This window comes from Mustela lutreola, chromosome 8 (assembly GCF_030435805.1).
Source record: "Mustela lutreola isolate mMusLut2 chromosome 8, mMusLut2.pri, whole genome shotgun sequence".
In the NCBI taxonomy this organism is placed as follows: Eukaryota; Metazoa; Chordata; class Mammalia; order Carnivora; family Mustelidae; genus Mustela; species Mustela lutreola.
In genome coordinates this window covers 63,543,024-63,565,622 of record NC_081297.1, presented here as the reverse complement: position 1 = coordinate 63,565,622, position 22,599 = coordinate 63,543,024, and the positions used below count along the sequence as shown (strand labels likewise).

The window sequence follows — 22,599 nt, the reverse complement described above, 5'->3', positions numbered from 1 at the left end:
CGAGCGGGCGCGTCCTGCAGGGGTAGGTGGGCCGCCGAGCACCGGCGGGCAGGAGGGCGCGGGCGGCGCGCGCGGGCGGGCCCGGGGCGGGCGGGGGGCGCGCGGCGGGGGTCGGCGCGGGGGCGGAGCGGGCGGGGGACCCGGCGGCGGGGGCGCGCGCGGCGGCGCGCGGCCCGCTCGAGTCATCAATTATGCAAGGACTCGGGCGGTGCGGGGGGCGGGCGCGGGGAGCGCTCCAAGATGGCGCCCACCGCAGTCCCGCCCGCCGCAGCCTCGGCGCCTCTGCAGTCCGGCCGCGCCTCCCGGGCCCCGCGCTAGGGCCGTCGTTGCCTCCCTCGCCGCCGCTGCCGTAAGTCGCCCCGGAGCCCCCGCCCCGGCGCCGCTCCTCGCCCGCCGGCTTCCCCTTTTCGCCTCGGGACCCCGGAGCGGGGCTCGCCCATCTCCGGTCGGGGGCTTTGCCGCAGAGTGCGCGGCGGGGCTCGAGGGGCCGCGGAGCTGGGTTTCTGTCCTCCCGGTTTTGGACAGGTGTTTGGAAGTCTTGCTTCCTTCTACCGTGTTTACCAGGGGTCCCTGAGGAGAGCTGAGGACCACCGGCCACCACCCCGATACACCCTCGCTCTTCTTGTCTCTTGGCTGCATTGGGGGACAGTGGCCTGCCCTCGGCGCCCCTTCGGTGGTGCAGCCTCCCTCCCCCCACCTCCAAGGGCCGGGACAGAGTCGGGGCCCCTCTCGGGGTTGCACTGGGAAGGGCAGTGCTGTATGGGATCGTCCTACAGCAGCCCCTCAGCTCTACCCCTTCCCCCATGTCTTACTGCATTCTTCTCCCCCATCCGGCTCCAGATCGTTACCAACTGCAGAAGCCAGGAGCTCCTGGGTTCTTAGGGCAGCCAGGACTCCCCCCGTCCTTTACTCGGATGTCCGTCCCCCTCCTGACAGGGTGCTCTGGGGCTGTGTTGGGGGCCCTCGGGACCTTCCTCGGCAGGCTAGAATTCCTGCCTTAGGGAGTACATCACTTTCAGAATATCCCCCTTCCCCCACCCCCATCCCTACGCCACCCGATGCAGAGCCTGTTCCTCTCCTCCTTTCTCCCTTCCCTCCCCCACCTTACCAGGATCAGCAGCACCCCGGGCTTCTTAGCGTTTGGCTTACTGGACTGCCCAGCTCCACAGACCCCTCCTCTCTAGTTCTCTTGGTACTTGGGGGACCGCAAAGCCTCGGCATTTTTCCTCAGAGCTCAGCTCCATTCCCTCTGCCTGCGGCAACCACCGGTGGAGACTTGGCAGTTAACTTTCCGGGGGTTAGCTGGGGCTTTCGGACCCATTCAGAGGCCCCGGCTTAGAGGTCGGGTGGGGTGGGAATCATTTTTCAGTTTGATAAATACGATTCTTCAAACCATGCGTTCCTTCCAACTACTCCACCCTGTGCCCTCTTCCTCATTTACACTGCAGTTTTTGAAACACGGGGGAATGCATTTTATATAGGGAGATTCCAAGATTCTCGGCATCGGTATTCATAATAAAAGAATGTCGTCTGTTTGGGGGAGGGGGGAGAAACTTGGCGTTGCATCTGGCTAATCCAGGGAGAGGGAGAAATAATTAATATGAAGCAAACTCTACCACACCAGGAAAATTTAGTGGGTACCAGAGAAACAAGAATGGAAGCAGGAAATGTGGGTGAGGGCTTTGGGAGCAAAGGGCAATAGTGCTTTTTATAACTATTTTCTCAAGTTTAAACCTGGAGAGCCTTCAGAGACGTCTCCGTGTGTTAGGGCTGGGGGATGTTTTAGCTTTCCATAGGAGATTTCGGGTGTGGTAGACTGTTTCACCGTCTCTCTGTACTTTGCTTTCCTCCACGTGCATTATTAGAAGATAATGGAGGTGGGGGGACTTTTTTTTTCCCTCAAAGAAAAAAAAATTTTTTTTTTTTGATGTGTAATGCAAATGGCTGGAGAACATTAGAATCCGGTGCCATTCTGGTAGGAATCTCGGGGGGAATCAGACTTAAATTGCTGAAAGCTTTGTAGCAGGTTGCCTGTAACCCGGTTCTTGAAATACTGCAGCATTTTTTCTTTGGAACTCATGACCCATAAGGCCTTCAGTTCTCCCTGAAAGAGGATTTGATTGCTTGAGAGGGGGGTGGTAGTGATGGTTTGGTATTCGGCAGGCATCATCTGTCCTAGAAATCGAGTCTCTCCATGGAGAGGGCTCTGAGCATGTTCTATGTTTTCAACATCTGATTTAGGGTATGTGTAAATGTGCTGTGTTTCTTGGTAGGGCTGGTGGTGGAGATTGCAAAGCAGTTCTTGATAGTGCAGGCCAATTATTGGTTTCTTGAATTCAGTTTGAGAGGCAGACTTAATATACCTTTGGTTTTCATTTGGGGTTTTGTCAACTTTCATCAAAGTACTTAAAGGATTTTATTTTAAATTAATAAAGGACTATGAAGTAGAATATAGCATACTTAAAAACAAACCCCGTACAGTGCTTGTTGCTTTTTTTGTAGGAGCTTTAACAAATTTTTCTCGTGGTCCAGCTTTGGGTGCCCGTGTTGGGGCTTGCACCAGGGTTTCTTGCTGTGGTGCTTAAAGGACAGTTCCCTGGTTTCTTGCTGTGGTGCTTAAAGGACAGTTCCCTGGTTTCTTGCTGTGGTGCTTAAAGGACAGTTCCCGGTCCAGCCCTGCCATGAAGTATGCACATGCTGGACGCGATTTGGGTTTTTCTTTGCTTTTATTATCAGCAGGCTTTCTTGTAGATGTGTATGTGCATGCGCAGCTGGGTTTATTCTTGAGATTGCAGGCCTAGTTATCATATTTTATTACTCCCACGTAACTTCATTTTGGCTGTCCCTCATGGAGACAGTGTTTTACAGGCTGCAACAGATCCATATATAAGACATACAGTGACATTTTGCTGACTACATTGTTTTAGCACATTTTGGCAATTTCAAGTAGCAAGGCTCAGTTAATAATTATGGGAATTTGGTCTCCACAAGAATTAATCAGATAACTTGCTAAGTCAAGCTGGCTCAGAAGGAAATCTTCTCTGAGTTGATTTGAACAGTGAGCTGAGAAAAGGGCTTGATACACAGAGACCAGTATGCAGTCCTTTATATCACTAGAGTAGACTTGTCAAAAAATTTATTTTAAAATTCTAGAAAGGGAAGGTGGCCATAAAATTCAGCTCTACAACCTCCTAGCACAGAAGTTCCATTATGGGAGATCTTTGCTTTGAGTACTTCCGTTGGTAGGGAACTTCCTTCTACATAAAGTTAGCTCATTCCATTTGGGTTCACTGTGATTAAAGGACTTTAATGTCATTGAAAAGATAACACACATAATGTTAAAAGACCTATGGTCTTGTGCTAATTACCAAGAAAAGATTGACTATTGATATTCTGTAGCAATTATACAAGAAATCCCCATCTGCTTGAAAAGAACTCAGAGATAAAGACATATCCACCTAAAGCAAGAAAAACATTCCATGAATGGAGAGAAAAATAATTATCTTTAATGTGCTGATGTTATGTAATAAGTTCTAGAGGCACAGGCATGAATTAATGAATAAATAATTCCCATCAATTATATCTGACAAAAAAAAATAACCCCACATTATATAGAAAGTGTTAAAGATGCAAAGTTTATCCAGAGTGCGATTAGTTCCTGTAATTATGAAAATAACACATTCTTATTACAGAAAAATTTTAATATATGTAAAAAAAAAACAGGAAAAAGTCATCCTTAGTTTTAACTATCCTAAGCAAAATAGTTGTTTTATTGTATATTTTCAGTCTTTTTTTTTTTTTCCTATAGGAGGGCAAGAAGCACTTGCAAATGTTATTCAGAATAATAGTATTTAGACTATGAACTTAAGAGTCTAAAAGCCTTGGTTTAAAAATACTATTATTCTGAGTTTCTGAGCATGGTATCATTTTCTAAGCTGGTTCTTGCCACTTAAAATATGTTAGTGTGTAGAACAATGCCTCACACACAGTAGGTACAGAGGGAGAATATTTGTTGACTTGATGATTAAGGAAAGATTTCTTTATTCCCCTGGTTATCTTGCTATATTTAAATCAAGAGACTTTACGGGCCAATTCTAAGAATGAATTCTTTCACATTAAAGGTAATTTTTTTGAAAATTTAAAAATGGTTCTGAAAAAAGATAAATTAAACATAACCATTTAGTGTTTACGTCCCTAAATGAAACTATGGCTATTAAAGTGTACAAGGAAGGAAACAGAACTGTCACACTGTAGGTGTATATTAATTGCTGAAATGTGATATGACAGGCTTTTAGGTCTAACCTGGTAATTCAACCTAAAACAATAATTTTTAGGAATAGGAAGTAAATGCAGGAAAAGGAGAGACAAACAGGAAGTCTTCTGGGAAAATTTTCTCTGTCTCTTTGTGTGGAAACACAGCCAGGACACACAGGTAAGTACCATGTCTGGAATTAAGGTGAAATGAAGACACTAGCAGGTTGCCATAGTTAACACCATTGAGAAGCAGCAGCAGCAGTATGGGCTTTAAGTTCATGTCTTGACTCTGCTACTTATTAGGTTTGTGACTTTGGGCAAATTAATGTATTTGAGCTACAGTGTTCTCATCTATAAAAATAAGAATAATAATTCCTATGTTTGGGTGTTTGTGGGGATTAAAAGAAATCGATGTTACCTTGTGGTTTCTGACACATAGAGCTCAATGTATATTTGCTCTTTTCCCTCTAAGGATTTAGCAGCTTAGTGTGTGTTTATATACGTATTTGTTATAGTATAGACATGCTGTATTAAATTTTGGTAGTCTGAGAGACAGATAGTTGCTTTATCTTCAGTCTGGCATAGAGGATAGGATCTGCAGATACCCTGATTTGGATGGGCGTTGCTGGTCTAAGAGGAGAAAAGCTTTATTTTATTATTATTTTTTAAGATTTTATTTATTTATTTGACAGACGGAGATCACAAGCAGGCAGAGAAGCAGAGAGAGAGGGAGAAGCAGGCTCCCTGCTGAGCGGAGAGTCCGATGTGGGGCTCCATCCCAGGACCCTGGGATTATGACCTGAGCTGAAGGCAGAGGCTTTAACCCACTGAGCCACCCAGGCGCCCCAGGAGAAAAGTTTTATTATACAATTGCAGTGCTGATCTCCACCACGGCAAATATTGTTACCAAAGTAATTCCTCAGTCATTCCCAAACTATCCTAGAGTAGTAGGATGTTACCCAAGAGAAATGTTCTCGCACTGACAGCTAGCTGGCAGGCCATGAACTGTTTTTAGCTATAGCCTGGGATCTGAAGGCGGAATGGACCCAAAGACTGAGGCTCCCCTTTATTCTTCCTTGAGCTGGATATCTTAATTATGATGAGTGATTATCAAGTTTGGAGTTGCTTTTGTCTTCAGTACCATTCTAGGTTTTTCCATTATATTTGCACTGATTTATTTGAATGGGTCTCATATAGTAAGATCTCACAGCTGACCATCTACTTTTGGTAATTATTATTCTATGTTTGTCTGTTTATCAGAACTTTTAAAAACCTGGGACGCCTGAGTGGCTTAGTTAGTTAAGCATCTGCCTTTGGCTCAGGTCATGGTCCCAGGGTCCTGGGATCCAGCCCTGCATTGGACTCTTTGCTCAGCAGGGAACCTGCTTCTCCCTCTGTCTGTGTCCTCCCCCCATTCCACGTGTGTGCTTGCTCAATCTCTCTCTCTGACAAATAAATAAATAAATAAAAAATTTAAAAACATTTTTTTAAAAGATTTTATTTGTTTATTTGACAGAGATCACAAGTAGGCAGAGAGGCAGGCAGGGGGGGGGGGGAAGCAGGCTCCCCGCTGAGCAGAGAGTCTGATGTGGGGCTTGATCCATGACCTGAGCTGAAGGCAGAGGCTTTAACCCACGGGGCCACCCTGGCGCCCCTAAAAAAATTTTTTTTAAAAAGAACTTTTAAAATCTTTCTATCAATTGATTGTTCGAATTAGGTAAGGCAAATATTATTCTACCTATTTTACAGCTGAGAAAATTGAGTGTCCCAGAACTTAACCACATTGTCTAGGTCTACAGGACCATTAAGTCATAGAGTGGAGATGGGTACCCAGGTTGGTTGGCTGACCCATGATTAAAGACTTTTTCCCCATGATGTTCATATAACTAAGTAACGTGAACAATTTTGGCTTTGTTTTAAGAAATTATCATTATCCTAGGTAGCTAAATGTGTTTTAGTGAGTGGGCATAATTAAAGATTCTGGGATAGGCGGAGGGAGGGCAGAAGTACCTTTGAGGGATAGCATTCTGAAAGCAGGGAAAATGAACTGAAGATGTACTTATTGAAGTAACACACCTGTTTTGTTTCCGCAGCTCTCCTGAGTACTTTTTTAAAGGTCATCGCGTCTGCTTACCTTTCTTTATTTCTCTTGCACTGCTTACCTTTCTTTATTTCTCTTGCACATAAATACATACATATAGTTACTCATAAATACTCCCATATTGCCAATGAAAGTTATAACCAGGACTGTAGAGGAATTATGGCCTCTACCACCTGACTTCTTTGCTTATGCAAGGCTGAAATTGGTGTAGGGCTGTATACTGGGGGTTGGTGCTGGGAGGGGTATTCAGGGTGCAGCAGAGAAAGGTTCTGGGAGGCTCTTGGGCTACAGCAGCAAAGGTGGAAGTGGATAATAAAGATTTCCCTTAGGTATTTGGAGATGTGCCCTATTGAGGAAAGGGGAACAAAATAAAAGCTGGGGGCTGAGAGTCGAAGAGGTACTCTAGGTTTGGGACTCAAGTTCTCTTGATCCTGGGAAGTGTTGATTGGGTTAGAGTGACTGAAATGTTAGTGGGGGGGAGGGTCTGAAGCACTTTCATAGTCACTGTTGGTGGTACAGAGAGGCCTCCCATGTTCAGTGGGCTTGTTCTGGGACCTGGAAGTGGAAAGCACTGAAATCCCCCAGAAGACATATTAACAGGCTCTTTTCATGTTCAGTTGATTAGTGCTGTTTTTATGCTGTAAAATCTTTGGGTTCCTGGAGAGTACGGATGTTAGAGAAATCTAAGTGAATGTGTATTTACCCAGGGAATGGATTCTCTAGGCTGTGAATTATACGTCATTTATTTCCCTCCCTTTTCCTACATTTTGGGTACTTAACTGATGATTAGCATATCTACCAGAATGAACTTAGGAAGGAAAAAAATCCAAATTAAAATGTTACTTTAAGTTTTTAGTTAGTGGCTGATAAAGGAAGAGATCACTACTACTTTATCAATGAAAAGGCAATTCATTTTTCAGCTGTTCTTATTCTCTTGTTATTTCAGCAGTTCACAATTGAAGGCTAAACTTCCAAAAGCTTAATATTCACTGGTAGCAAGTGTGAAATAGCATTTTTCCTTCATTTGACTGAGCAACTGTCCTGTAAATAAATAGAGTTTCATATATGACATGATTAGTTTCTTGTTTTAGGAGGAACCCTTCTTCAAGTAAGGATAATGCATTAGGCTTTTGCTTTATATTCACTACTGTCTTTTTTGTCTTAACAAGAAGCTGAATAAAACACTTTTAAATGAAAAAAAATTGTTTATTATTATTAAATTGTGGAGAAAAAATGAGCAGTTTGCAAATGAGACTGGTAGAGCTTTCTCAGAAGTCAGAATACCCAGAAATCTCACTTGCTTCAGAATTCTCAATTGGATTTCCTAAGATTTTGGCGAAGACTGAAGAGGTGAAATGCCTTGCTTCTAGGAAAGAGACATTAGAGAAAATAGGCATTTTTTTTTAAAGATTTGTGCTTTGATGAAGAAAGTATTGGGAGTGTGAGGAATCATTGGAGCAGACTTTGAGAAAAGTGTGGGAATGACTGCTCTGAATGGGCAAGGGAGTTTGGACGTGAACTTGGGGAATTGCTCATTTTTTAAAGAGAAGGAGTTATCTCTCCTCTGCAGATCTTTTGGGAACCTCTCTGTGACCTGATATTCTGGATGGGGTTTGGAATCTTGGAAAGGTGTCTTTTTTTTTTTTTTTAATGTTATTTTATCTTTAGCCTGCTAGAACTGTGCTACAATTGCTTTCTTTATCCCATTCTTACATTGGAAAAGTTAGGGAGTGTTTTCTTGCTTTATACTAAAAAATTTAGTAACATTCTTAAATATTATTTTGTTTCCTCTTTTTAAAAAAAGATTCTAAGTCATTTAATATAAAAAATTTTACTCAGAAGGCACTGTTGAAGTTATCTCTTTCATTCTATGTTGTAAAATATTTACTTTACAATTGAGTAGCTAACAGAGGCTGTTCAAAAATCAGAAGGTTCAAGGTTAAGTCTTCTTATAACTGTCTCCCACTTAGTCAGTATGCACTCCATAAAGGCAACTATCATTACCAGCTTCTCTTGTATTCTTTTTTGTGTACATATGCACCTGTGCACATTCTCTCCCCTGGCACATACCTAGTTATTTCTAGTGTCTTTTAGAGAAAACTATTAAAATAGTTTTGGGATTTGAACTCTCCTTTTAAATCACCTTAGATTAATTTTCCCCTTATGATACAGATAATCCCTTATGTTTTATATTTCTTAGTGAAATTTCTTGGCCTATTTAAGGTAAAAAGTTAATTTGGGCCAAAGCACCCATTTCCTACCAACTAAGTTGTTTTTTAGGGTTTCCATATGAGAATTACATATGAACAAGTATAGAGAAAGACATGGCCTCAAGAACTATTGACACTTTGATTTCTGTGGGGAACTGTAGATCACCTATCCTGACCATACCAATCGACAGAATTTTCATGAGTAACAACTAAGGATGAGGCATTGTGACAGGTGTTGAAAGATACTGTAGAGATAGACCTTATGTTGCAGGAATGTTTTTATTGGGTGAAATAATTATAAACACAACATGTTAAATAAGAGGTGTTCATAATGGCTCATGGCAACAACTGTAAGGGGTTTAAGTTCATATAAATGGTATAGAATTTTTATTATTTATTTATTTAGAAAAGAGAGTTTTAAGCTGATATGATGAGAGGGTGATGAAAGAAGTATGACTTGAACTGAGCTTTACAGAATGGTTGGGTAAGACAGTGTGAGTCAAAGTAAGAAGGTGAGAATGCATGAAGTATTTTGGGAGTGCAGTGAGCGAATCAGTTGGGCTGTGGTTGAATGCCACCTCCCCTTCCCCAGTGGGTAGGCCTGCGAAAGATAGGGTAGAGGTAGCCCAACATTAACGATTTTTCAAAGCTGTGTTTATCCTTAGAGACCATGGAGAACATAGAGGACTTTTGAGGTAGCACAGAATGACACATCATCAAAGCTGTGCTAAAATGTGTCAGGAGGATTGGGTAGCAATGTGTAATAGGACAGAATAGAACATATAATGAATGTGCAGCTAATTGACTGTTTGGTTTGGCCTTAGATGGGTGGTGACAAGGGCTTGGACCAGGATTGTAGTGATGAAGATGGAAAGGAGGGAAAAGAGAGAGAATTTTGAATATGTGTGTCCCATGTATTTAAGTAATATTTCCCTAATGTAAGAAGTAGTTTATAGGACGACTCAGTAGGACTTGATGAAAGACTACATGGGAAAAGGGAGGAGGAGTCGTTCAAGATTATTTTGCCATTTTAAAATTCAGAGATATAATCTTCTATTTAGAACATATGGGTGGGGGTATAGGCTGTAATATATGTTGGCAGTCTAGTCCAGACCAACTTGGTTATTAACAAGCTATCTTTTTTTTTTAAAATATTTTATTTATTTATTTGACAGAGAGATCACAAGCAGGCAGAGAGGCAGGCAGAGAGAGAGGAGGAAGCAGGCTCCCCGCTGAGCAGAGAGCCTGATGCGGGGCTCGATCCCAGGACCCTGAGATCATGACCTGAGCCGAAGGCAGCGGCCTAACCCACTGAGCCACCCAGGCGCCCCAACAAGCTACCTTTTAATTAAAAAAAATTTTTTTTTTGTAATCTCTGCATCCAATGTGGGGCTCAAATTCATGATCCCGAGATCAAGAGTCAGGTGCTCTTCTAACTGAGCCAACCCAGCACCTCTATTTCTAATTTTTAATCCTTTCTTTGCACAGAGTTATCCCCCCGCCCCTTGAGCTTCTGAAGTTTTCTTTAAGAGAAACCTAAGTGTTCCCACTTCTTTATTCTCTGTGCTTGCTCACTGATAAAGATTATTTAAACTTTGTCGATCTCTGTCCTTTTGTTTCTTATTTTGGAGTGTTAAATTCTGTCCATTTGTAGACACTTAACATGTGGTCATTTTCCTTGATATTCTCAACTAACCTTTAGTTTCATATATAAAGAAACAAGTATTATGCACCTTTTCATAGACCTGGTAGATGACTATTTTGTCCTTACTGAAATTCAGTGGCTTGCTTTCTTTGATCATTTGGTTATGTTCTGTGTGCTTCATGAAAACCATTGAAATTGCAGGCTTAATTAAAGGTAACAACTGAGAGGATTCTAATAATTGAAAGCAGAGGGAAAGAGGCTCTATCAGCTAGTGCTGTTGCTTTTTCTTTCAGGTATTGAATCTTGGGCTGTGGATACAAAATGTCAGGCTTGACTTGTATCAACTTCCTTGATATATCTGGGGTACCAGACAGTTGTCAGTGAACCCTAATGTGCAACTTCAGTATACAGTGGTAATTTAGAGCAAAAAGTATGCTCAGGTTGCTCAGGTTCTGTTCTAGCCTTTTGTATTCAGTAAAGGTCTTTGAAAAAGAAAATAAAAAGGGTGATTGAAACATCAGAGCATGCGCAAGCAAATTAACAATACATGTAAGAAAAAAGCAATTTAATTTAATGCAATAAAATTTTTCATTTAATTTGTTAATATTTTCTTTCTCACCACTAAAATTACAGAGTTCTTGCAAATTCCATTAACATTTGCCACAGTTTGCACTCAGACAGTTGGCAGAAGTCCCCATGGTTTGTGTGGAACCAATAGAGCAGACGGAGTTCATGTAAAAGATATTAGTAAATTTAGCACTCTACTTAGGGATGCAAAGCATCCTTATGGTAATCCCATTAGGAGAGTCTCTGTGCAATCACATTATAAGTTTGTACCTGTTTTTTAGTGTGAATGCTCAAAGTAACTGTGGTTAAGAATAGTTAAGCAAAAGCTCCCTGGGAAGGCATTCTTAGGGTAGTCTGGAATGAGGAAAGTCTATAAAGACCTCTTAACTGAATGCCAGCAATCTGTTTCACTTTTTAAAGTATTTTATTTGCTTATTAGAAAGAGAGAGTGTGAGACATAGAGAGGCAGACTCCCCGCTGAGCAGGGAATCCAACATGGGACTCTATCCCAGGACCCTGGGATCATGACCGGAGCCAAAGGCAGATGCCTAACTGACTGAGCCACCCAGGAGCCACTGGCAATCTGTTTTATTAATCTAGATGTTCTAGAGCAAGTAATATTTTGGTAGATATGGAGATTTTTTTCTCTTTCCTTCTATTTGTAGTAGTTCTTCCTTATCTCTGGAAAAGGAGGGGGAAGGATGTGTAAGACCAAAGAAGGACACAGAATGAGTGATTAAGTGTAGTGGGGAAACAAGGTAGAATAACCATATGAGTACTTCACCTATCTTAGAAGCCTTTTTTTTTTTTTTTTTTCTGACTCATAAGAAAATTTCAGCCATAAGTGCAGAAGGGGTAAGACTTCTATCATTTGGGGATCTGGCATTAGAAACTGCTGAAAAGTTTTATAGGTCAAAGAAAGTAAGTGTGTTTTGTGTGATGACTGGATATCGAAGAGATGTTATTAATTAGATCTGAGTATTTTCCACCTTTAATTTTAATTCGATTGCATGCAGCCTGACCCTTGGGGGCTGATAGGCCTCGTTCCTTGCCACATGCTCCTTCCCAACCATTAGTAAGTTTCTGGCTTCTCTTATGCCTTGTGCGTCGTGGGAGTTGCCACCACTTTCACCTCCCACTCCTTAGCAGGCTTGCTGTGCTGCTTCCCAGAGCTGAGGCGCAGCAGACATACCAGAGGCTGTGACTCAGGTTCCTGCTTGGGCGCTGCTCTACAGCCCTGTCTTTGCTCAGGGGACTGCTCAGAGAGAGAGATTTGTTGGCTTTTTTTTTTTTTAAAGATTTATTTATTTATTTATTTATTTATTTATTTATTTATTTGACAGACAGAGATCACAAGTAGGCAGAGAGCCAGGCAGAGAGAGGAGGAAGCAGGCTCCCTCCTGAGCAGAGAGCCTGATGCAAGGCTCCATCCCAGGATCCTGGGATCATGACCTGAGCTGAAGGCAGAGGCTTAACCCACTGAGCCACCTAGGTGCCCTTGTTGGCTTGCTTTTTAAGAGCCATACATTTATTACTCAGTACAATTTGTTGCAAAATCTCAAGAAAAAAATCATCCCCAGAAAGAGGTGTCAATTTCTAGCTGGGATTATAGACCCATCAGCTCCTTTTAGGTACTGCTTTTGTTTTAGATGTTGAATTGTCAAGACTTTTCCAGTTTGTTTGTTTGTTTTTTTTCCTCATCACTCATAGAACCCAGGAAGAACCCTTATTTGTGAAAACTGCTGACATTTGAGGGTATTATAAAAATCCAGTGTGGATCTATAGAGTTCAAAGTATGGACACTAGTCTCCATTTTGGACATGAAGGTATCAGATGTTTTTATGGACAAAGTTTAGGCATCAGAACGCCTGCAATCTGGTTGTGGCTTTGGGCCAGTTCATAGTGCCCCTGGGATGAATAGGGTCTTTTTTCCTATTGGGAAACATATTCCTATTAGGGTACTATCACCAAATAGGGTCCTATTTCTTTCACAAGAATAAGTCCAATAGAATATTTGAAAAGCTTTTGAAGTTCTAGCTCAACGTATGGCAAATATATATTTTTTTCCTTTTAACATTTTTAACAGCTTTGGTTACTTTTCTTACTGTTACTTTTAAAATTTACAAACGGCACCATTGAAAAAATTTTGGTGTACAGTTCTGTAAGTTTTCACACATGTGTAAATTCATACAACCACCATTGCAATCAGCGTACAGAACAGTTGCATCACCTTAAAAGGCTCCCCACTACTGTCCCTTTGTAGTCATATTCTCCCTAACGCATAATCCATGCCAACCACTGATTGGTTCCCCATTCCTAGGGTTTTGCCTGTTTTAGAATATCATATAAATGGAAACATGCTAGAGTCTATAGCCTTTTGGGACTGGCTTCTTCCAGTTAGCATGATGTTCATGTTGTATTTATCAAAATTTGTTCTTTTTTTATTGTAAGTAGTATTCTACTGTATGATTATGTAACAATTTGCTTATCCACTCATTTGATGAAGGGTATTTGATTTGAGATGTGTCCAATTTCAAGCAATTGTGAATAACTCTTCTCTAAACATTTGTGTATAGGTTTTTGCATGAACCCAAATTTATTTTCTTACTGTGAGTTTTGAGAGTTTTCACAAAGTACACATATTGCAGATATGTCTTTTATCAGATAAATTACCTGGTTATATCTTCTCCTAGTTTGTAACTTCTCTTTTCCTTGTTTTAATATTGTCCTTTGTAAAGCTACAATTTTCAAATCTCATTTGTCAGTTTCTTTTATGGATCATGTTTTTGATGTCATAGATAGAATTCTTTGTTGAGCCAAAGGTCACAAAGATGTTCTTTGTTTTCTTCTGAAAGTTTTATAGCTTCACATTTTACATTTAGATCTATGATCCGTGTAAGTTAATTTTTGTATAAGGTTTGAAGTTTAGATCAAGATTCATATTTATTTACTTTTTGCAGATTAGATGTGCAGTTGTTCCAGCATCATTGCTATTGAAAAGGCGATCCTTTCTCCATTGAATTGGTTTTGTACCCTTGTCAAAACTCAATTGGCTGTATCTGTATGGGTCTTTTTCTAGATTCTGCTCTGTTCCATTGATACATGTGTCTGTCCCTTCATAGTACCACACTGTCTTGATTACTGTAGCTTAAAGCAAGATTGAAAATTGTGTATTGTGAACTTTTCAGCTTTCTTCTTCTTTTTTTCAAAATTGTTTTGGCTATTCTAGTCCTTTTGTCTTTCCATATCAATTTCAGAATCAGCTTGTATGTATCTGCAAAAACCCCTGCTTGGCATTTTGATTGGAACTGCATTAAATCTGTAGATAATTTGAGAGTTGATACCTTAACTCCATGGTGTATTGAATCAATGAATGTGATGTATGTCTTCATTTATTTAGGTCATATTTTATTTCTTTCATCAACATTTTATGGTTTTTAGCGTATAGGTTTGTATATGTTTTGTTAGATTTTTTTCCCTATTTTTTTTTTAGCTATTATAAATGTTTTTATTTTGGATTTCAATTTCTAATTCATTCTTAGGATATAAAAATATGATGAATTTTTTATTTTGAATTTGTATCCTATAATTTTGTTAAACTCACGTCTTAGTTCTAGGAATGTTTTTATAGATTTTGGGGACTTTTCATATAGACAATTATGTCATCTGTGAACAATGACATCTTTATTTCTTCTTTCTAATGTATGTGCTTTTTATTTCTTTCTCTCTTCTACCATTATTATAGACGTTACAGACTTCTAGTAGGATATTAAATGAGAGTGGATATTTCTTCCTGTTCTTAGGAAAAAAGCGTTCAGTCTTTCGCTACTAAGTATGATGGTAGCTATTAGTTTTTGTAGGTGTTCTTTATAAGGCTAAGTTCTCTTCTCTTCCTGGTTTGCTGAGGGTTTTTTCAGGAATGGATATTGAATTTTGTCAAATGCTTTTTCTGTATCAATTGATATGATCATAGGATTTTTTTTCTTCTTAATCTATTAATAGAATAAATAACACTGATTGATTTTCAAATATTGAACTAGCCTTGCATTCTTAGGGTAAACACCACTTGGTTGTGATGTGTTATGTTTCCATGTTGTTGGATTTGATTTGCTACTTTGTTGAATTTTAAGTCCGTGTTCATGAGGATATTATCAGTTTGTAGTCTTGTGTGTGTGTGTTTTAAGATTTATTTATCTGAGAGAGAGAGGGCACTGAGAGAGAGGGGGAGGAGAAGATGGAGAGAATCTTCAAGCAGATTCCCCACTGAGCACGGAGCCCAACATGGGGCTTGATTTTATGACCCATGAGATCATAACCTGAACCAAAACCAAGGGTCCACTGCTTAGCCACTGAGCCACCCAAGGCACCCCTGTAGTTTTGTGTTTTTCTTATGCTGTCTTTCTTTAGTTTTGGTATTAGGATAATGCTGGTCTTATAAAATAAGTTAGAAAGTGTTTCCTTTAATATTTTTTAGAATAGAATATATAGAATTCCTTCTCTTTAAGTATTTGGTAGAATTCTCCAGTGAAGGCATTTGTGCTTAGGGTTTTCTTTGTATGAAGGTTTTTAACTGCAAATTAGATTTCTTTATTAGATATAGGACAGCTCAGGTTGTATGTTCTTTTTGGGTGAGTTTTGGGACTTTGTGGCTTTCAAGGAATTGGTTCATTTTATCTAAGTTGTGAAATTTATGTACATAGTATATACTGTTTCATTATTATCCTTTTAATGTGTGGGGGTTTATAGTGATAGCCCTTCTTTCATTCCTGATATCGATAATTTGTGTATTCATTCTTTTCCTTTTGATTTGTTTAGGTAGAGGCTTATCAATTTTATCCATCTTTTCAAAAAACCATCTTTTAATTTTGTTGATTTTTCTCTATTGCTTTTCTGGGTCTTTTTAAAATTTTTTTTTATTTACATTGTTTTTCTTATATTTATTTTCTTCCTTTTGTGTACTTTGAGTTAATTTTCTCTCGCTTTTTTTTTTTAAGGTGGAAATATAGACTGTTTGAGACCTTCTTTTCTTTTTTTTTTGAGAACTTCTTTTCTAATATAAATTTTTAGACTATAAATTCCCCTCTAAGTGCTGCTGTGACTATATATTACAAATTTTGGTATGTCAAATTTTTTTTTTAAGATTTTATTTATTTATTTGACAGAGAGAGATCACAAGTAGGCAGAGAGGCAGGCAGAGAGAGAGAGAGGGAAGCAGGCTCCCTGCTGAGCAGAGAGCCCGACGCGGGACTCCATCCCAGGACCCTGAGATCATGACCCGAGCCAAAGGCAGTGGCTTAACCCACTGAGCCACCCAGGCGCCCGATATGTCAAATTTTTATTTTCTTTTAGACTTCCTTTTTGACCAACGAATTATTTGGAAGTGTGTTGTTGTGAAATATTCTAGAGTCTTTATTTTATTGATTTCTAGTTTAATTCCATTATGGTCAGAGAACATACTTTGTATGATTTCAAATACGTTTATATTTGTTAAGGTTTGTTTTATCACCCAAGACATGGTCTGTCTTGGTGAGTGTTCCATGTGCACTTGAAAAGAATATATATTCTGCTGTTGTTACATAGAATGTTCGGTAGATGTCAATTATATCAAAATGGTTGATGGTGCTGTTCATTTGTTCTTTGATTTATTCTTGATTTTTTTTTCCTTCTCTCTTTTTTTTTTCTAAAAATGTAATTTAATTATTATTTAATTGCAACATTATATTCTGCCTTTTAGTTTTTGCAGCTGTTTTGAGTTGTAATTGACTAATAGGAATTGTGTCTATTTAAGATCTACAATTTATGTTTTGTTATCCTTGATTTTTTTTTAAATATTTTATTTATTTATTTGACAGACAGAGATCACAAGTAGGCAGAGAGGCAGGAAGAGAGAGAGAGGGGAAGCAGGCTCCCTGCTGAGCAGAGAGCCTGATGTGGGACTCGATCCCAGGACCCTGGAATCATGACCTGAGCCGAAGGCAGAGGCTTAACCCACTGAGCCACCCAGGCACCACTTGATTATTTTTTATTTAGTTGTTCAGTTGATTACTGAGAAAGGAAGATTGAAATCTCCAACTGTAATTGTAGATTTGTCCATATTTTCCCTTAGTTCCATCAAGTTTTACTTGTTCAGTGCATATACATTTAGGATTGTTATATCCTTCAGTGAACTGACCCTTTTATCATTATTTAATGCCCTTTCACACCTTTCACACCTTTTCCTTGGTTTGAAGTCCACTTTGTCTGATATTAATACCAGCCACTCCAGTTTCCTCTTGATTCATGTTTTCATGTATATATTTTCCCCCTTTTACTTAAACATTTTTTAAATTTTGAAATAATTTCAGATTATTAAAATAGTTGCAAAAGTAGTTTCTTTATGCCTTTCACCTAGCTTTCCCTAATATTAACACCTTAGTACATTTACCAAAACTAAGAAATTAACATTAGGATAGTACTCTATTAAGCAAACTACAGAATTTTATTTGGATTTCACCAGATTTTCTACTAATATCCTTTTTCTGTTCCATAATCCAATTCATATTGCATTATCATCCTTTTATTTTTAACCTACATATATCATGTTTAATGGGTTTCTACTAAACAACATTAGTGCGTGTGTGTGTGTAAATTGAAGTCCATTATGACAATCTTTTTTCTAATTGATGTGTTTAGACCATTTACATTTAACATAATTATTATTTTGAATTCAAGTCTACTATTTTGTTATTTCTTTTGTTTGCTCATTCTGTTTTGTGTTTGTTTCCCTTTCCTTCTTTTGGGTTATTTGAATATTTTTTAGTATTCTGTTTTAATTTATCTGTTGAGGTTTTTACTGCCTCTGTATAGTTGTTTTAGTTTTGACTGGGGATTACCATATACATACTTAAGTATTCAGTCTTCTTAGAATTGGTATGTACTACTTCAAGTGGAATGTAGAAACTTAAGCATCATTAGATTTACCTCTTTACCCTCTTGCTTTTATGTTGTAATTGTCATATGTATTACATTTACATTCATGGAAAACACCATCAGACATTGTTACAATTTTTGCTTTCAACCGTCATTTAGATTTTGAAGACCTAAGAGGAATGAAAATGGCTTTTATACTTACTCAGATATTTACCATTTCTATTGCTCTTCTTCCTTTCATTCTAAGTTCCCCTTTAGTTTCATTTCCCTTCCCCAAAAATTTCCATTAGCATTTTTTTTCGGAGGGAGGAGGTATGCTGATAATGAAGTCTCTTCGTATTCTTCATCTGAGAATTTATTTTCTCATCGTTTTTGAAGGATATTTTCCCTGGATATAGAATTTTAGGTTGACAGTTGTTGGTTTTTTCCCAACACATAAAAATCTTGTTCCATTGCCTTCTATCCCTCCATGGAACATCCAATCACTCACATTATTATTTCCCCTATAGATAAAGCATCATTTTTCTGACAGTTTTCAAGACTTTTTCTTTGTTTTAGTTTTCATCGGGCAAGAATCTCTTTGAGTTTGTTCTATTTGCCATGCACTGAGTTTCTTGAATGTAGAAGTTTATGTCTTACCAAATTTGGGAAGTTCGTGGCTATTGTTTCTTCAAATATTTTCCCTGCACCATACTTTCTCCTTTCCTTATGGGCTTTGATGATATAAGTATTAGGCCTTTTGTATTGTCTGGTGGGTCCTTGAGGTTCTCTTAATGTTTTTGCAATCTTTTTTTCTCTAGTTAGCTTGGATAATTTTTGTTGGATCCATGTTCAAGTTCACTGACTCTTCTATCATCTTAATTATACTATTGAGCCCATCCAGCAAATTTTAAAATTTCTGTTATTGTATTTTCTAGTTTAAAATTTTCCGTTTGGCTCCTGTGTGTGTGAACATGTGTGTATGTGTGTTCTTTTCTTTTGTTGAGATTATGTATGTTTCCATTTACTTCAAGCGTGTTTGCATTTGGGACACCAGGGTGGCTCAGTGGGTTAAAGCCTCTGCCTTCAGCTCAGGTCATGATCTCAGGGTCCTGGGATCGAGTTCCGCATTCGGCTCTCTGCTCAGTGGGGAGGCTGCTTCCCCCTCTCTCTCTACCTGCCTCTCTGCCTACTTGTGATCCCTCTCTCTCTCTCTCTGTCAAATAAGTAAATAAAAAAATTATTTTTTAAAGAGTGTTTGCATTTATTTCTTAGAGCATGATTATAATAGCTGCTTTATAGTCTTTGATAATTTTTATATTTGGGGGTTGGTGTCTGTTGATTGTCTTTTGCCTTGTGAGATGTTCAGATATTCTTTTGAGAGAGAGAGAGAGAATGAGAATGGGGTAAGGGGAAATTGGTGGGCAGAGGGAGAAAATCTTAAGCAGACTCCATGCTGACCAGGCAACCCAATGCAGGGCTCTATCTCACTACCTGAGATCATGAGCTGAGCCAAAATCAAGAGTCAGACTTAACCAACTGAGTCACCCTCATGCCCTAGGATGTTGAGATTTTTATGTTTGTTTGTATATCAGTTTGGGTTTGTATCCTGGACATTTTGAATATCATGTTGTGAAACTTTGGGTCTTATATAAACCCTCTAGAGACTGTTTCTATTTGCTTGTTTGTTCTAGCAGGTATTCAATCTAGTTAGGTTCAGGCTGTAAGTACTTACCTGTCTTCTACGGGCTGGGGTTCAGTAGCTGTTCAGTTTTCAAAGTATTTGTCATGCTATTTGTGTCTATTCCATATGTGTACCAGCTAGTGACCAGTCTCGGACCTGGGCAGTGGTACACCCCATAGATCAGTTGTCAAAGCCTTTGTTTGTGTTTAGGGTCAGAGACATGCCATGTGCAGCTTGGGGATGAGCCCTGGAGTTCACACATAGCCTTACTGAGCTCTCTCCTCTTCCTGTCGTTCTCCCAGACTTTCCAGACTCTCCTTTCTGCTCCTCTCACTAGAAAGCTCAGACTTTAACTTTCTACTCTACCTTGAACTTCTGGTGACTACATTTCCCTGAGAATCTCTCTGCTCTGCCTGGGATTGAAGTTCCTCTGGTCAGAGAAAAGGTTTTCCTATTTGGCTGCTATTGTCATTGCCACTGCTGCTCCCTTTGTTTCGGGATAAAGCAGAAGAGAACAGAAGAGACACACAAAATCAGGGTATTTCCTCTATTTCTTTTGATCTTTAAGGGCTCCCTTCCTGTTTTTATGCACCAAAAATGGAGGTCTTCTTTTGGCCCTCTTTCTGTGTGCACCTGGTATACCATTCTGGATTTGGGCTGCCTTTGAGTTCAGTCCAGGAGATACCAGAAGAACAAAAAAGGAAAACTCTCTTGATTTCATGGCATTTTGAGCTTTGGTTTCTTATCCCAGTCCACTGGTTATCAGTTACTTTTCAGTTATCAGATAATACATGGAGTTGCTCTATCTATGAATTTTAGTGGAGTTCAGTGGGAGTGAGAGGGTGGAATGGTCTTACTCCATTTTAACTGCTTCTGCCAAGTCTTTAACCAAAATTATAGAGGAAAAAAAAAACCCGAAAGTGCATTAGTTGGCATTTACCTTCTTTACACCACCTTCTGATTCTATTAAGAAACATGCTAACAATCTCTGGAGAAAATAGTGTAAAATGGCTATAGTAAACAGCCAAAAGGAAGGATATAGTAGTCGAGGGGACTTGGATGCCTGGTTGATTAGACAGTGAGTCCCTAATTCTTACAGTTTGGTTTGGATTTAAACCTTTCTTCTGAGGAACATTTTGTCCATCATGTATTTCCATCTACACAGCGATGCCTGTGTCTGTCCATAGAGAGATCAGGCGAAAGCTGCCAGTGTTTATTTACTATATTTATGGGGGTACAGAAGCCATACACATACAATAGTCATTTTTTTCTAATCCCTAGATCAGCATGTGTGATGTAAAAAGTTTTCATGTAAGAAACCGTCTCGGAAATGAAGTTAATATTGTGGAGACCAAAGTGTCATCATTGAGGGTTTTTTTAAATTTAATAGTTTATGGTGTTTGTTTGAAAGCCTTGCATTTTCTGGGGCACCTGGGTGACTCAGTTGGCTAAGCATCTGCCTTTGGCTCAGGTCATGATCCCAGGGTCCTGGGATCAAGATCCACATTGGGCTCCCTGCTCTGTGGGGAGCCTGTTTCTCTTTCTCTCTCTGCTGCACTCTCACTCTTTCTGTCAAGTAAATAAATAAAATCTTTTTTTTAAAAAGGGTATTTCTAGACCCAAAGAGCTATGATAAGTTTATAGTTGGCAAGAGCCATGCTTGCTTAACTTGCTTTATATGCTAAGCAGAGAAGGTCACAGAAATTTATGAAGATAAAAAGTAAAAAATATAGCATTTAAGCAATAAAAAAGTTCAACAGTCTTTCCTCTGTTGTATTACTTTATAAGACCACAATGTGAGGAAAGACTGAGGTTACCCAGTAAGAGCCATATCTTAGGATCCTTCAGTACACTTGCTATAGTCAAGTCATTGTAGGAACCATCGATTTTTCCTTCCCATCCTGCCCTGTAGTGATGTCTGATCCTACAGAGCCTTTTTTAAATTGAATTTTATTTACTTGAGAGAGAGAGAGCATGAGCAGGGTGAGGGGCAGAGGGAGAAGCAGACTCCCCACTGAGCAGGGAGCCCAGTGAGGTGCTCAATCCAGATCTCAGGACTCCGGGATCATGACCTGAGCTGAAAGCAGACAACTGACTGAGCCACCCAGGCACCTCACTAGAGAGCCTTTAAAAAAAAAAAAAATTGACTGATGTGGAACAGGTTCAAAAGGCAAACTCAAAGAAAATATTCAATGTTTTATAAAATGACTCCTTCACTGTATTAAGTGCATGGTCTCCCAAGATAACTGTTTTGTTTTGTGTTTTCTACTGCATTATACTTCTTTAAAAAATTAATACATGCTCATCCCCATTTTTCAGACAATGTGAGATTAAATACATAAAAAGTTAAAATAAAATGACTATGAAGAGCCACCCAAACCAGTTCTATTACTTAATAATTAGGGTCTTCACTTGGAAAAAAACACTATTCACTTTAAAAAGTCTTTTTTTTTAATATTAATGTTTTAGCTAATTTTATGATTTACTAAAATTAATTGATGCAGATTCCCATATAATTAAAGCCAAGTAAACATGAAAATTTTTAAGTACTTCATTGATCTGATTTTTGGTCTCAGGTATAAAGTCCCAAAGACTACTCTTAGGGAAATGCAAGGCTTTCTCTCCCTATCTCTCTCTCTCTCTCTTTATAAAGATGTATTTATTTGACAGGGAGCACAAGCAAGGGGAGTGGTAGGAAAGGGAGACACAGACTCCCCGCTGAGCAAGGAGTTCCCTTTTGAATGCTGTTTTCTGAATTTGGATTAGAGTTCAGAACCAGTATACATCTTTCCCAGAGGGCAGCCAATGAATTCTTAGAATTTTAAATCATTAAAAATGTAGTGCTAAGTTTCATTTAGGAGTACTTCTTGAGGATAACCTCAAAAAACAAATGGTAATAGGGGTGAGTGACAGGTGTTACTCATCAGTTCTGTTATCTTATGCTAGGCACACCTGCACACCTAGAGGCTAGGACATTGCTATTCCCAGTTCATGTACATGATGATGCTTCTGGAATAATTTAATTTGCAAGTAGAGATACTGGGGTGGTTCAGCAATCTTCCAGTTCCATGTCAGAGCGAGGAGCGGTGAGAAGGAAGGGGCAGAATCTCAGCCACAGCCCTGGGCCTCTTAAAGGCAGGTCAGGGTCCAGACCAGACAAGGTGAGAGTCCTAAGAGAGGCCAGAGTTCTGCTATATAAGCTTGGGAAGCCCAGGAATCTTGCGAGAGAAGAAAGGAGTCCTCCTTAAAG

The 22,599-nt window shown here is 39.3% G+C and overlaps 1 protein-coding gene across 1 annotated transcript in view; it reads left to right on the top strand.

The window, feature by feature from the left end:
- The first annotated feature begins 235 nt into the window (after positions 1-235).
- SCN8A (sodium voltage-gated channel alpha subunit 8) overlaps positions 236-22,599 on the top strand; it is a 179,091-nt gene continuing 156,727 nt past the window's right edge. The window contains exon 1 of the mRNA XM_059185302.1: positions 236-349. The gene's annotated coding sequence lies outside the window, so the exon portion shown is untranslated. The remainder of the gene's footprint in view (positions 350-22,599) is intronic.